Raw genomic sequence first — 15,115 nt, forward strand, 5'->3', positions numbered from 1 at the left:
AAAAAAAAAAGCCTTCAAACCTATACTGGTAATAGATACGGTTCCTTGTAGAAGTAGGTATCCAAGGATTATAGGAAGTAAAACAGAATAAAAGGTTTTGCCCAGAAATTCACAGGAGCCATGTGCTTACCTTGAAACTTTCTGTCAAGACTGGGCACAGCACTCCATAGAGACTTTTATAGAGTCTGGTATGCAGATGCTTTGGATGTTTCCCTTTCCTTCAGTCAAAATATATTTTGGCAAACTTTCTTTGGCAAAACTGTCTGGCAAACATAACTAATGGCATAATTTTCATTTGATTTCACGAGATATATTTAGAAATGTTTTATACCTTACCACTCCTATGGATACATTTACTATAAATAGTCTGACAGGGCTGTTAATAAGGGAATTTTGATGAGTCAAAACACTTAAAGAACTTGGATGTAGAATTTATAGGTTGTTTCACCATTCTGGTAACAGTTTAGTCTGTGAGTCAGGTCAAATTGTTTGACATTTCTGTACTGCAATTATATTAGTAGTAAAAAGGGAATAATGCAAAATATCTTTCATATACAATCATGTGAATTTAAGGAATATCTTTAAAGTATGAGAAAACACAGTTTATGAAAGAGATATTCTGAATGTTCTTTACTAATTCACTCCACTTTAAATGGAAAATAAGAAAAACAAACACATATCTTGGGCCAGGACATTGACTTTAACAGTGCTAGAAAAAGGAAATCAATGATACAGCATATCAGAATAAGAATTCAATTTGGGGCATGTCATCTGTACTTAGAGCGTGAAAATTGACTCCTCAGTAAAAACTAGATAATCAAAAAATGCAAGCTAGGGAAATTTTTGCTGTTTTCATAGTCAGACATAACTGATACTAAAGGAAAGGCTCATTTAGTCTAAAACAAAAAATTACTTGCAGTACCTCATACTCAAAGGAAAAAAATGATATAGCGTTTTTCAAAACAGTTCTAGTTTTAAAATATTCAGTGATTTTTTAAGAGCTGATTTGGAAGAAATGCATAACATTTAATGACTAGCACTTATACTCTCTCACAGAGAAGTCATTAACAGTCAGTTATTTATGTTTCTTCACTTTTACTGAAAATACTCCAAGACATCTTAGAGGCAAAAGTAACCTAGACCAATAAAGACCTTCAACAACAAATATGTGTATGAATCATAAATATATAGTGATACTTTCCATTTCCACTCACTACTACAAGCCCTGTTACCCCAGCTTAAACAGATAGTGTGTGTCCCATGATAGTTTGTACAAGCAATAACCTCAACAGTGCCAGAAAGCAAGGTGAGTCCTTGTAGATCTTCACTACCTACTACTTCAAAAACAGGAGACACTCCCCACAACCTGTACACACAATCATTCACATACAATTCACAGCCCAATGCACTCTGACATATTCCTAGTCCAGCATTCCCATACCATCCCAAACATCTTGCACACTTATTCATACACTTTCAGCACAACAAAAGCTATCAACACGATAATGCTTATAGCAGAATTTGAGAGGTGATAGGCAGTCCTGTACAATGCTAATGCTCTAAGAAAGGAATTTGCTGGAAGTCCTGGAAAGTGACTAACCTAGGTATAGGAAGAGGGCACTGTCACTTGATCTGCTTTAAATGCTGTCAGATCTAAACATGCTCTGCTGCTGGTAGTTGACATTTTGGTTATTAAAAGCTCCAAGAAGAGATTAATTTGATCTTATATCCAGGTATAGACCTGTGCATGAAGAGGACTCTGGCACTATGCCATCCATGGTTTTGGTTCTGGGGCCCAAGATGGGAGACCAAATCCAGAGCTCCATCCTGGGCCCCCTGCAGAGGGAGTGAGGAAGATGATGGAAACCCACTGCATCCTGCCAGGAGAAGCCTAGAGGCAGTCAGTGCCACAGGGGTACATATTAAGCCCATCCTCTCGGGGCAATCTCTGACTACTACTCACATTCCGAAGTTACAACATGAGAATAGTTCAAGGACAATTCTTGTATAAATAATACAAGCCCAAGTGAACACAGAGTTGAGGAGAATGGTAAGGAGACAACTCCCATTTAGATTTAGAAAGAAAAACCCTCCAAGCAAAATTCTCAATGCTCTTTCAAATGGTGGCTCAGTCTTCACACTGAAAATACTTCTGCTTAACCATCTCAATTAAATACCACAAAGACTCTCCATCAAATGGTGCTACTTCCAGCACTGAGTGACTTCTGCAAGTGCCACCAGGTGTGTCTCCATATCTCTCTGTTAATTGACTTGTAGTGCAGATACAGTAGCTAGGTAGCTCAGACCCAGTGGTGATGACAGTCTGAAGGTGTTAAGCATTACAGAATTCAAGGCTCAGGTTTAGAAATTTCACTGTAATACAAAGCATGCAAAAACAGAAATGAACTCCAGAGAAGCCCTGATACCAGTCATGTTACCTACTCAATAAGATGACTCCTCCTTTGGGAACTAAATACCAACGAAAGTTTGGTGGCAGCATATCCTTGAACTGCCCTCTTCCACGGGGCAGAAGGTTCCTGGAGGGAAAGTGAAAGGACTCACAGGGGCAATCCCAGAAGGCTACAGGGAAACATAACATTGGTTTGAGTTCATTTCCTTTTTCTTTCAAGCAGTGGTTAATTTTTGCACGCACGCACCTAAAGGTTTCCCAGACACTGGGAGTCTCTCAAGGGAGGTTGTTGGTTCAGAATCCACAAAGGTTGAGCTTCACAATTTTCAGTGAGTTAGGGCCCAGAAAACTCTGACCCACTTCCTCTGCCCAAGTATGGGGCAGCCAAGTCAGCACTTGTCCTTGACAAGGGAGGGGTCTTCAGGAGGAGGCAGCCATGTCCTGATGGGAGAAGAGAAGAGGGATCCTGACAACTATAGATGTTCTGACATCCCTGTTTTCATTGCTGTAGAGCCTGGAGTCCAGTGGTACTAGAAGGAAACCACAGCACAGCTGGAAGAGGCAGAATGTGAGAAATCCATGGATACAGGCGCTGACATTCCCTACAGTGAAGAGGGCATCCAGACATGCTGGAAGAAGATCACAGCCCCATTTTCTACAATTCCTAGTTCCTGCCTGATCATTCTCATTAGCTGCTCCTTTCCCAGGACCTCCTCCAGCTATGTACCCCTTCCTCCTCCAATCTCTCCAGGCCTTCCTTCCTTATCTCTGCAGCCCCTTCCTGCTCATGTCCTGCTGGCAGCCCTAGCTGGCTCCTCCAGCTAATCCCTTCAGCTGATGACTGAGTGACTTCCTCAAGATCTCCTGGCTATAGCAGGACCCATGGAGCAACCGGAGAGCAAGAAGTCTGTGCAGCTCAATGGGTGTAGTTGAAAGAAATCAATTACCTGCATGCAACATTAACATTTCCTTCCCACTCTGGCATGATTGCCTTTGGTGGAGGTGCCCCCAAGAACAACCAACTGCAGAGCACAAGTCAAACATATTTCAGGCCTGCCCACCAGCTTCTCATGCAGCATGGTTCTTTCTCTTGGCAGTGAGGCCTGTGACTGCCAGTGAACATGAAGATACCTCTTGGTCCTGCACACAGCAGGAGGGATTCCAATTCATACCAGCCAGTGGACATTCTTCCAGGCCTCAACCTGGTTTGTACAAGGTCTCAGCTTGGCCTTTGGAGTCTTTGCAGAAGCATCTACGTTCCCTGGGCCCCACAGTGCCTGTTCCCATCCAGAGAGGGCTTCTCCCTCAGTTCCTGTTGGAGCCATTATTTCACTCAAATGTTACACAGACAGTTCAGTCTTGAACATATTCCTAAGTAAAGGAATCAGCCACCCCTAGAAAGATCAGAGGGTGGGATGGAGTCAGACACTTTCTCAATGTTTTTTTAAGTTCTTGTGTGGAACGGAGTTGGACCTATTCCTCTTCTGCTAAGTCTAGAAAAGTGGAATAGAATTTGTGATTCTGATAGACTGGGAAGAGCATTCCCTGAAGGATTTGCAGCATGCCAGTGTTGTTATCAGCCATGCTGCCAGGCTTAGCAGAATATGCTTGTAGAGATCATTGCATCCTGTGAATGACCAGTGGATAGTGTGACATGGAAAATGTGGCCTCAAGCTGATGCGTACCAAAGCAGAGAATGCTGGTTTCTGAAGTGGCAGCTACAGCAGAGATGAGATTTTAGTTTGTCATTAAAACATCCATATGCTTCCGGAGTCTGTGATTTGTTTCACACAGTGGATTTCTTGTCACGGCATTAATGGATGTTGTTGCCCACAGGTGGGGCTTCATGGCACTTCATAGGTGAAAAAATGAAGTCTTTGTAAACTTCCATTCAAGTAACGAGTTGGGTTGCATTTGCTCAGCACAGAACTAAGGAAGGAGCTTAGAGATAAAGCAAAAGAATTTTCAGTATAAGCAGAAGCAAGAAATGTTTGAAAACACCTATGGCAAGAAGTCCAGCTTCCAAATGGTGCTGTCAGTTATGCTACCGTTATTTGTTATGCGTGCTGAAAGAGATGTCATCGTATCTGATGGGCAGTGTGACAGAGAATGCCTACAAGTTCAGCAATGTTTCTGCTGCCCTCTGTGTAAAAGGAGACCTCCCAGGAATGCTGGCCCCAGCCAAACAGAAGTGCTGGCACTTTAATCCCTTGGAGAACAACTCCTCTTCCCTGCCTTTGTGCTGAACCACAGCTGAGTGCTTGCTTGAACCGGGGCATGGTAGAGGCACATGATCCCCATTAAGAATCTGTCTGTTCTGCTTATGGGCATTGAGTCATGTGGAATTAAAAATGAGTACTTTCTCCACTCCTAGCAAAACATAACTCTTTCATGTAGGAGTCTGAGGGTTATTTGATTAAGACATACCCTATGTCAGGATAGCCATGGAGAGACTGGGATGCCATCTCCTAAATTTGCTTCTCCACCCAGAGAACAATTTCTGCAGATCTTCCCTGCAAGAAGGGAAAAGGGAAGTGAATGCAACTTTTTTATAGGGAGTTTGAATCACAGCTTTTTGCATTGTTTGTATCTTTTCTTTCCAGTGGTTGACCTTCTTACATGGCTTCCTGCAGCCCAAGCTCCACTGAGCATCTCACTGGAGAAGAACCAGATCAGCTAACCAGACAGGTAAGCAGAGAGGCTAGTAGGACAGACCTGTCATTTGAAGATAGACTTCAGATGAACAACTGTTCAATCCGCACACTTGCTCAGACACCTCTCATGTTCTCAGCTAACCAGTCATTGCTGGACAGTGGATCCTGGCTGAGAAGGTGACCTTGTGAGTATCCCTTCCTTCCATCAGCCATGAAAGTAAGTGGATGACTATTGATACAGAGCAGGTGAGGAGAGGAGCAGGTCTCTTGTGTAAGAGCAGGTTAGGGTAGGTTAGAAATTAATTAATAAGCAATAAAAACAGACATAATTTATTCCTGAAAGAAGGAAGACATGTCCCTTTGTTCCTTTGCTGATCAGAAATGTCCCACTGTGGCTGTATAAAGGCTTGGCTTATCTGACTGACTCTTGGACAGCTAAGGAAGGGTACAATATTGACACTGTTAACTTTAATGCTTAAAGCATCTGTGGGATTCTAGAGAGCAACTGATGAATGCCAGAAAGAGCTGCAGCACACGTACCCTTACTTATGTGGGGGCTGTATATTTCGCAGTGATGTTTTACACAGCTCTTTTTAGAACAGGAAGCCAGAGAGCTCTTGTCACTCTAAAGGCTCATCTGCATGCTTACAGTTGACTAGGGCAGTCAGATTTTCTCTTTTAGCTCATTGGATGTCAACCATCTCAGATCAATAGGGACAGGTACAAGGCCCTGCTCACTTGAAGAGCAAGTCAGCTGTGTAAAGCAGACCAGTGCCAGCAGAAAAAATGATGGTAACTCCAGGTAGCCAGCCACAAGGGTCATAGGATGCTGGTGCCCACTGTGGGAGGCTAGTAATCCGGGGATCTAACAGTGCTTGCATCCCCTGTCCTGTTGAGATTTCCAGCTCACTCTAATAAAGTCTACCAGTGATAGATCCTTACACCAATGAGAGTATGCCTACTGCAAGAGAGACCAGGCAATCCAGGAGGACTACAGAGTTGCTACTTGCCACTCTAAGGAGAAAATTTGTGCAAAACTCAGTTAGAGCTGAAACCGGCCAGGGACAACAAAAAGGTCTTTTCAAAATATGGTAACAGCAAACCAAGGACCAGAGAAACCACCCACCCATCAGTTGATGAGGATGGTCAGCTTACAAGCAGGGACACATATAAAGCAGAAATATTTAATGCCTTCTTTGTCACTGTCTTCAACACTAGTGATAAGCCCTTAGATGGGGACTGTGACTGCAGAAACAATGAACTCCCAGACAACCCCAAACTTCTGTGGTATTTGCTGCTTCAGCTGGATGCATATAAGTCTGTGTTGAATCCCATCCCAAGGATGGGAAACCCTGAGATGTTGAGCACTGACAGAGATTCATGAGCTTCTAGTTAAAGGGTGTGGCCCTTGGCAATTTTAGTTTGATTTACCTGGATAAAATAGACCACAGAACCCTCAGTCCATCCCTCAGTCCAACCCTAACTGCAGCATACCCCAAAGAAAGTAGAGCCTCCAAACATGATAAAGAACCACATGGCCAAAACTGTTACGTCTTGTGAGATTCTTTAATGTCCTTTTCCTGATTAGATATTGTGGCACCCAGAATTGCACACAGTGTTCAAGATGAGACCACACTAGCACAGAGCAGGACAATTCCTCCCTTTCCTGACTAGCAGTGCTGTTCTGAATGCATCCCAGGATACATTTGGTCACTTTGGCTGCTGGGGCATTATACTGACTCAAATTCATCTTGCCATCTGCCAAAACCTCCCAATTACTTTCCATGGGACTGCTCTGTGGCATTTTGTCCTGTACCAGTACATATATCCAGGATTACACTGTCCCACATGCAGAATTTGGTACTTGATCTTGTTAAATTTTATACAGTTGGTGATTGCCCTGTGCTGTATGAAAATCTGTCTGCAAGGCCTCTCTACTCTTGTGGAAGTCCATACTTCACTTAATTCTTACTTCACTTAATTCTTAATTCACTCTTACCTCCGTTTGAAGTCAGCATACAGGACTCTACTGGGAAATCCTTTCCTGTAAATCCTGATCCATTCTAGCACACCATTACACCACAGTTGATGTAGCAGCAGTTCATGTTCCATAGTACCTGCCAAACACCACTATTTGTTATTTTGACACTCAGAAGTTCTTCTTTCCACCTGTTGAACCCCTTATCGGATGCTTTTTTTTTTCATTTGGGATGATGCAGCAGACAAAGTAGGGGTGAGTGCTGCATAGGTTTGTCATCAGCTTATTTAAGTTTTCCTGTGAGACTGCAAGATAAAGTTTAGAACAAATGTGAAAGATCTCTTCCCTATAGCCGTCTGAATTTCAACCATGGAAAAGAGTTAATCTTTGGATTGTAATGTTTTCATATTAATGCAGATAGCTTTATCCTTCATTTGTCTTTGTCCATCTATTAACAGAAAATACAATTTGGCTATTCTGTCATCATAATTTCTTTATTACAGGGGTTGGGATATAACTCACTTAGTATCCCAAAACTGTGGCTGTGGAAACAATGAACAACTCTCTGTGCCTGCTCTTATGAATCAGTAGAAAACCTAGGCTTTTCTATGCAAAGATCTTTGCAAAAGTCTCTCTGTTTCTCAGAATTATTCCATCATTTATGAGTGGTGCGTGGCAGCAATGCTGAAATATTCACAAGTTCCTAACCTCATTTTGGAAAAATGTTTGGAATTTTGTTAATTTGCAGGAAGAAGCTGATGTATTGCAAGTTCGTATTGAGCTTAAAAAAAGAGGTGCATGAAAAAAAATCTGCACTACAGCATCCTCAACCATTTGAAATATTTCTCTTTTTCATATCTTAGTTTGAGTATAATAATATGCCATGTGAAAAAAAGAACACTCGTTTCGATTTCTCTTTGTAGTATATGATCTTCCTCAGCTTTAGGACTTTAAGAGTTTATAACTCCACTTTTAACATTAAATTCTCTTTCTTCAAGTGAGAAGAGTCAAAGTCAGGAAGCCTCTATGGAAAAGATCTGAGAAAGCCTGGAAACAGAAACTTTTTCTTGCCACGACTAATCACAAAAATACAGAGCAACTTATTAACTAAATTTAACATTTTAATTCAATATACCCAGTTCATTATTTATCTTTCACTAACTAGAGAACTCAGACATTAATGCATATGAATAGGAAGGATACCTCTCAATCAGCTCAGTACAGGCAGCCAGGTCCATCCCAAAATCAATGAATGCCCATTCAATTGCTTCCATCTTGTACTCCTCCTGTTCCAGCACGAACATGTGGTGGTTGAAGAACTGTTGCAGTTTCTTATTGGTGAAGCTGATGCACAGCTGCTCAAGGCCATTGGACTGCCGAGTTTAAAAAAAAAGAATATTCTTAAGGAGTAGTACTCACAATGCCCTATGCAGTTCTCACTGTTCAGTAGGTCTTTTCAGACAAATATGAGGCCTCTTTCCACTTTGTTCTCCCAATAGTCATTCAGAAATATGTATTTGCATTCTGAAGACTAAAAAAAAAGACTTTTAATTAATTGTACTGAAGATACTTTTTTCTCTGTTGTCTTTTTTCTATGCCTGCAACATATGTTCTTTAATAATCCCTCTTACAAGTTTGAACATCAGCAGAAGCCAGTTTGCCTGTGGCCCCAAAGTAGATTCTGATGAATTTGACCTCTTATGGGGAAAAAAAGCACATATTTTACCCTGGATTGATTCTTTGGACATCTCCTTATGTGGAATAACACTATCCATTATTAATCTAGTAATGAGAAGGAATGATTCTGGCCAAAGCAACCACTTACAAAGCATGAAAAGTAGTCATTCCTCACAGTCTTGGCATTTGCAAAGGCCTCCAGCAGTGGTTTGATGCTGATGATTTGATCCTCAAGCAGTCCATACAGGATGTCAATTATTACAGGTTATACTTCACAAAACTCATGCTAGGAACAAAACAAAGTATTGATTCAAGCCTGTATCTATTGATGTACCTGCATTTTTCCAGACTGCTCCTCCTTCTTTCCTCTCCCCACTGGCTGCAATTGTTGCAAAGTACTGGCTGACACGTTTCGTGTTCACAGTCTTCCCTGCACTGGATTCCCCCTTGTCAAACCAAAGAATCAGAAAGCATGTAGTCAAGCAGCAGATCCACTGGCACAGGGCAGCCCCATGAGTGAACTGAGCAAGAAATAGACATACATGATCAGGATTGACTGATTCTTGTGATCTGTGACAAAAAAGAGTTTTCTTAGCGCTCAAGAATTGCAGAGAAGTCAAATTCTGAAGGAAATGCACAGTGAACTGAAGCATCCTTAGAGTGTAGGAAGATCAGAGAATCGATATCCAGATAAAACCCCTGAAAATTTAGCATTTAAACCCTTTCAGGACTTGTTGAAGTTATCCTCAGGAAAATTTGATATCTGATTTGGACTAATACAGATATGGACAAAATATCATGGCTTATTCTATTTAAGAATATCATGTTTAAATCAAGTTAGTCATTTCTGATATGGGAAACAGCCAAAATCTATTTTATTTTCTAATGTTAATGTGATTGGAGTCACTCAACAATCTAAAATAAAATGATCTGAAACTTTCTAGGGACTGAAGAGTCCCAGATCAGACTAAAGGCTCTTCAAGGCTTTCTTGAGCTGGACATGGTATAATTTTCCTTTGACATGAGAGATGGACTTTGCATGAGCTCATCTCCTTATGTTCTTCATTGACGTTGATATTTTGGACATGTGTTTTTCTCTGATAATGAACTTTCAGGACTTAAGTGTTACACAGTTTATTATTCTCTTTGCCTTTTTTTAAATGTTTCAACTGAAAGTTCATTTTGATGCTTCCTAGTTGCTTTCCTGCAAAACAGAAGGGAAGAGTGAACTATCTTCCTTTCCATGTAACTCTTGATGCCTTGGGCCTTTCTGTCATATTCTCTATCCACAAAGGGTACTTATCCACTTAATTCTTATTCTTACAAAATGTATGACATGCTTATGAAGACTGGTCATCTCAGCATCTGAAGAAGTCATGACTGTACTTTACTGAAGGCAAGCCAGAAGAGGACTCTAAATGGGGAAGAAAACACTTTCCATCAGTTAGAAAATAGTTTTCTGCATGAGTGATGAAATCCCATAGTTTTTACCTTTCTGGTATTTAAAGTAGTACGATATTTTCAATAACAGTTTTTACATAATAGTTTTATTATGAATACTTATGTACCAGCACCCTATTTGAGAATGAGACAGTATTCTAAATCTCTTGAGTCTTCTACTCATGAACAGACAATTTTGCAATTAATCCAGGTGTGTTTTACCATTTTACAGTACATGAAAAACTTATTCTAAACCAAATTTGTCTCTTTTCTTCCTCATGATTATCATCAATGAACCTCTAACTGGTCCTTCTGCTGCCTGTGATCTGTGGAAAATGAATTTACTTACTTTCACATTAAATGCATGTTATCAGGCTCAGTCTTATCTTTGGTGCAGTAGGTATGAAAACAGAAAAAGGGAAGAGAATATAGTAAAATTACCTGCAGTTAACTTGCCTAACATTTAGGCACTGTTAGGGTGTTGTGTTTTATGACATCACACGTTCTTATTTACTAGTCTATTATCAAGTTGTTAACTTTCCTCTCATGTTCCACAGCACTCCAGAGAGAAATTTTAAGTTTGAAACATACTGTGAAAAATTGATTGAAAATTCCAGCTGACAGAAACAACCCCTTCTAGATAAACAGATATTGTTTAGTTTACACAGTCCTACAGAACTAATACACTTAACTTGAGACTTTCAGTGAGGACAGGACAGGGGATTTCCTGGGAGATTTTATAGTATTTGGTAGGTAGATGTTTTGGATTCTTCTGCTTTCTTTTATCAAAGCATTTTTGGACAACATTCTTTGGCGAAGCACTGTATAGCAAACTTACCTAAAGACATAATTGTAAACGGATAAAATATATATATATATTTAGTATCTTACAAATTTTGTGGCTGTTTCATGGTTTAGAGGGGAATATTGGCAGTAGGTGGACAGTTGAACTGTTTGATTTTGGAGGTCTTTTCCAACCTTGGTGATGCTATGATTCTATGGTTCCATGATTTTCTGATGACTTTCTGATCCATCCAAGACAGATTATTTTGTACACAGTGATGCAAAAATTTTGTCTGCAATGCGGGTAGATCAATGCGTTGATCTTCACCACAATGATGCTCTGAGGTTTGTAAAGAAGTACCTGAAAAATAACAAATGCTGGTGCCAAAAACTAAAACTCATAAAACCCATTGCTTCTTAAACCAGGAAATATTTTTTCTTGAGTAGAAGAAACAAGGAACTTACTCTAGTTCAGGTTACTGTATTGGCGTTGTATCAGCTCTTGTAATATAGCTTTTTATAGAGCTTTTGAGGTGATTTCCATGGTTAGAAGATAAATACAAATGCAAATGGATATATATACTGTATTTCTTAAAAATTGTTAGATACCTAAAGATATTGTTTATGACACTAATAATGAACAAGGAATTGCAAATCTTAACATTTGTTACTCAATGTGAGAACAGAAGTTTAAAAAGTGTCTTCTAACTTTAACAGCTAAAAACACAGTATCCTTGTGCATGTAAAAAAATGAAGTAGAATCTATTGAGCAAAGACAAAATTCCTTATTTACAGGTTCAGCCACAGTAAATATGTGACAGTTATTATTGAGCAAATTTGAACTGTCTCAGAACTAAACAAGTTCTTCTCTTGGTCACTGGCATTTTGATCATTAATAGAGTTCAGTGAAAAACACAGGGACAAGGTTAGAAAAATGATGCATGGAATGTGATGCAAAATCCAGCATCAGGCACTGCCATGTGCATGAAAACATGTTCCAAAGGTGACTCTTGCACTGTCGTGCCTATTTTTCTGATGTCCAGGTTCCTTCTTGGAGCCCAAACCTAGAACTCACCCCTAGATGGGTAAGCTGATGGAAATGTCCTGTCCAGGATGAGCTCAGAGCAAACCAATGTGAAATGATGTCCACAGGATATATACAAAGTCTTGCCTATCTGGGACTGGACACTGCGGGTGCTGATGTGGGCACCTGCCTCTGGCAAGACACAGTACAAATGGGCTCCCAGAGTGAGGCCTGTAAGCATTGCTCTGACAAACTTCTTCACCACTCTGGTGCCCTGAGGTGCACATGGAGCCCTGCATCCCAGTGTTTGTAGGTCTGGCCAAGAGGTCCTTGGCAGTTCAGAGCACAGGGTTCAGAAGACCATGAACAAAGAGCAAAGCCTGGGGGTAGCAGAGATGGATGGGGCCTCTCCCAGGATGGGAGAGCTGGGGGTTTCCTTCTCTCAGGCTCAGAGGGAGCTTCAGTCTCCCACTTCTGGCAAGCTGTAGCACAGGTATGTCCAACCCACAGCCCCCTTACAAGCAGCACACGCGCAGCCCTGCGATTTCAAGGCAGTGGCTCTTCCTCACAGAGCTGCCCTGAGCTGTGTCCATACTCAGCAACAGTCAGACCACCACTGTGCTATCAGTGCTGCGTCGACTGACAGCAGAGCACAGGGAGGACAGTGCTAATTCAAGAGATGGCAAACAACTGTATGCATTTTCAATAGGTCTTTGAAGTATAAAAGACACTGCAACTAGCAGTCAAATCTTCTGTAGGACTAAAAAGAAGAACCATGCAAGTAACACGGTCTGCTTGGATAAGCAGAGTAGCCAAAGTAGAGAATGTACAGACGTTTCAAAATCCAGGTTTCCAGAGTGGGAGTGCTGAGCATGGACAGCATGCTGTTCCGGAGCTCTGCACAAGCAAACCCAAAACCTTCAGCATGTTCCTTTTGATGTAGTTTGTTCCTGAAAGTACCACAACTTATACCTTTTGATGTCAGTGCCTTCACATCCTGCTTCTTCAGTTCACTGAAGACTTTCAGAAAGGCTAGTCTTAAATTAAGGTATTATATCAGAATTCCCAAACAAACAGTAAGGAATCTGCAGACACACAGTTTGGTTAATTCTTCTTCGGAGAGCTTAATCTTTCTCTGTGTGAAATATGGCTATGAGGATTTCACTAAGCATTTCTGACAAAAAAAAATGGAATGAAGAGGTCAAGAACGTCTATGTTGTCTCTAAATGTGAGACAGCAGCAAAAGTAGTATTTGCTAGAGGAGGAAATCTCAATGAAATGTATTTTCTTAAGATGTATGAAATTTTGCTCTAAGTTATCTAGGAAGTATTACTGGGGAAGAAAGGAAGCAGGTAAAAGGACCCCTCTCTCAGATCCTCTACAAGCAAGAAAGTTGTCTCAACCCCTGCAGGAAGGTCCTGAGCAGTGCTGGAACGACCAGTGTGTAAATGTGAATTTCAGGGGATAGTAGTAGTTTGTGAGCAGAGATCTCATATGCTTGTATATTTATGGTTTTTGCTTTTTCCTAAAAGGTCTATTAACACAAATTTTTCAAAAATATACCCTACTTTAAGTTATCCATATGGACTACTCTTAGTGTACTTGCCCATTTTTCAGTTAGTTGGGTTGCACTATTAAGGAAACAGTTAATTTACTGGGCCTGTAAAGAATATAGGTGTTCAATCGGGTTAAACAACAAACTTTTCAGTGCTTGTCATTCATCCACTTACTGCAAACAAAATAAATGCCAGTGTAAATTAAGTAAGCTTTGCTGTTGCAAATGGTAATTAAAAACTTGCTGTGTGGAAAAAAATAAGATACAAAACATCTAACATTTCTTTTAAAATCTGTAGTAACATGCAATTTTCTTTTTCCAGTTCTCATCATCAACAAGAAATTCCATGCATTTCTATGAATAATTATAAAATCCATTTATTTTAAGCAAGGAAAAATAATTGATAGTGATGGCAGCTGTGACAGAGCGTGTGATGTTGATCACAAGACTGACAGGAATTCTCAGTACAGGTTTAGAAAGGAAAGATGGATTAGATATGAAGATGTTGGAAAGGAAAAATGAACTAGATCCTATCAGCCACTAATTTTCTCCCAATTCTGTTTCTGTCTCTGCAGGAATGAACTCTACTGCAGCTGAATATAAAACACAGCACAATCAAAAAGAGAAGAGGCAGAATGAGAGCAATCCCTGGATACAGAATGTCCTGCAAAGTAATGTGTGGGCATGGTACTGCAATGCTGACATTTCCTATGGAGGAGAAGCGTTTCAGGCATGCTGAAAATAGAACCATCTTGAGAAAGGGATCGTGCAGCTGCCTGTTCTCTGCCAGCCCTTAAGATACGACTTCTCCACAGTTGGGCTCTAAGGTTAGTAGACACAGAGAGAGAGAATATTTAGCAACAGATCACAACTAAAGTGAAAATACGCATCTAGACACAGATTTCCCTCTAGAGCCTACATATACAAACAATGAATTTTGCCTTTAGATTTTCATTGTGAACTGAGATCTTGATCTTGCTATGTTTCAGAGGAAAGAAATTTCACACTCTAGTAGTGTGATGCTTTCTTTCATTGCTATTATCCACTAGTTTCAATGCTATCATCAGTGGAAGAAACCCCATGGCCACTGTTCTTAAGTCTTCTGCCCAAAATGAACCAAGAAGAAGAATGATAGAAGGCCCCACATCTAGCACTCATCTGTTCAGGAGGAGTCATTGAAGAGAATTACTGCTGATCTCTTACATTCAGTTTGCATCTTCTCTAGGGTAAAACTTACTATAAACAGGATACACAGTGTCAGCCAGCAAATGACAGTACAGCAGAGAATAAATTGTGAGGTTGCATTTTATATTACGTAACCATACAGAATGAAATTATGTGCAATTTATAACTTCTATACCCTCATCAGATGTGTTTGGCAGTCTCATTAGCTTCTCTCTTTTTCACTAGGTTTCCTGGTACAATCCCAAGAACTTCTGAGATACATTGTGGAGATTTGACTTATCCACTAGGTCATCTGCTCAACAGGCAATAAAGTCCTAGTTTACAGATTCATCTCATAAAGAAATGTTCAATATTAGGAACTTCTAATTTGAAGTCGTATCATTCCTTGAATTAAAAAACTGTGATTCTT

At 40.4% G+C, this 15,115-nt stretch overlaps 1 long non-coding RNA gene across 2 annotated transcripts; it reads left to right on the forward strand.

Annotated features, from left to right (window-relative positions):
• The first annotated feature begins 2,920 nt into the window (after window positions 1-2,920).
• On the forward strand, window positions 2,921-15,115 carry LOC104913734. Of its 2 annotated transcripts, none has more exons than XR_004161701.1 (4): window positions 2,921-3,626; window positions 5,014-5,098; window positions 14,097-14,348; window positions 14,932-15,115. It is a non-coding gene; the product is annotated as an uncharacterized LOC104913734 (long non-coding RNA). The 2 variants fall into 2 exon arrangements; XR_795587.3 differs by lacking the exon at window positions 2,921-3,626 and adding an exon at window positions 3,642-4,246.

Source organism: Meleagris gallopavo, chromosome 20 (assembly GCF_000146605.3).
Source record: "Meleagris gallopavo isolate NT-WF06-2002-E0010 breed Aviagen turkey brand Nicholas breeding stock chromosome 20, Turkey_5.1, whole genome shotgun sequence".
NCBI lineage: Eukaryota > Metazoa > Chordata > Aves > Galliformes > Phasianidae > Meleagris > Meleagris gallopavo.